We start from the raw sequence: 1,928 nt of genomic DNA, 5'->3' as shown, positions 1-1,928 counted from the left end.
AATTTAGGGAAGAATTGTATCATCTATGAGGAAAGTTCAAGCCATCATAGAGCCATAGCCACAAGACATTGTCCTAACTCCAGAAGAAAGGGCACTGCCAGTCATTTCAAAGGGCCACACAATACTAGGTAACAGCTTACTCTTGGTGGGTGACATTTGACATCATGTTTCTATATATGAAACCCAAACAAATATGTTAACTCAATTGAAAAGAAAAAAAATGAGGCAGACTAAAATTGTATCTAAACGAAATTTCTTTCTTAACTTGTATTTTCAGCTGCCACCTCTCAGTAAAAGTTCAATCTCATTTGGGGCTAAACTCTTAGGACAACATACAGAAGGTTGTTCTTTTAATCTAAATATACCACCTATTGGGTTTTGGGAAAACAACAGAGTCCAACTCATCCAAAATGGACTCGAAGAATTCCTTCCATCTAGAATGTTTGGGACCTTCTCCCACATACTTGATAACACCATGATTAAATAATTTGCCAAAAATATTATAGATAGTAAAATGAACTAGAATTAAAGAATGACAATTAAAGGAGTCTGGCTTATTTTCACCAACACCAATTGTGTTCCACCTAGTCTAATCCCAATTCCAAAGGAAGTCCTGTTCTGAACCCATCCCTCAGTTTCAACTGTTGACCTATTCACGAAATCACCTCAAATCCGATGGAGATTCACGCCATTTCCTTTTTGCTGCTCATAACTAGGTCTTAAGCTTTTTGTTTTCCCTTCTCCATAAATTGACACTCTCCATGGAGTCTACCTCTTTTTCTTACTTACTTTTCCCTTACAAACAATTTCAAAACATATGTCTTTCAGGTCTCCTAAGCAGTTAGTAAGTTATTGGTTCAGATTAATATTCATCTGTCAAGAGTGAATATTGCCGTAAAATGCCTCTCCCTTCTATCCCAAATTGATACCTTTCAGTTCCTTTTACTCTTTTGTGTAACTGTGCTTAATGTGCCATTGCTTAGTTTTTTAGTTTCTGGCCAAAAGTTGCCAGTAATATGTGAAAACCCTGTTCACAAAAATATCCTGATAAAGAGACCCTGAAGAAAGGTATTCTGAGTCACTATTCAAATGAAGATGGAGATTCCAGATTTGAATAGGGAATGGCATTGGGGGAACAGATTTGCCACAAATGCCTCACACTCTCCATCTAAACACAATGCAACAACTAAACTTGATGCACTTACTATATACTAATTCTAAAAACAGTAGCAGGGAATATGATCTATCAAGGGATAAGAAGCATCTGTTTGGGCCATTAATATTGTAAGACTACAACTATACAATATGTGAATTTGCCAAATTAGTACATAGATTTGCTCAGCTTCATTAAAGGAACAAACTGTTCTCCAATAAGGGATTCTCTCTGATGTGGTTTTTACCAGGCTCTATTAGTACAGCCTCAGTGAGGAAGGTTTAATACTATGGAAAGTGGAGGAAATTATTCTCAAATTGAGCTTCACAGGGTGGGAGGTAACTTAATGAAAGCAACTCTTTTAAAGCCAGCTGCCTGGGCTGTCAGCTGTTGGGAAAAACACTATCAACCAAGTTATGGTGTTTTCTACCTGGTGATTTGACTGCCTGAGTGAGAACCTCCTAAACATTTCGAAAACTCTAGAAACCGTAAAATCTGGGCCAGGATCCAAGGAGCACACAGAAGTCCTTGGTCTGCACACAACGTTAAAATGAAGTCTTTTTGACTAACAATACAGAACAGCTAGTAACTGTTTGTTACAATGGAGGTGTGGAGCCTCTTTATGGGCATCAAGGAAGCCATGTGGAATGTTCCGCAGACCACACCTTGTCGATGGCATGTTCTATAGCACAGGTACTGGAGGGACTCCTATATTGCCATTGGCTGTAGCAGCAATTTTACATTTTAATACAAAGAAAAAACACCATCTTGTTTT

This window comes from Choloepus didactylus, chromosome 4, assembly GCF_015220235.1.
Source record: "Choloepus didactylus isolate mChoDid1 chromosome 4, mChoDid1.pri, whole genome shotgun sequence".
Lineage (NCBI taxonomy): Eukaryota > Metazoa > Chordata > Mammalia > Pilosa > Megalonychidae > Choloepus > Choloepus didactylus.
This window is presented reverse-complemented; position numbering follows the sequence as displayed.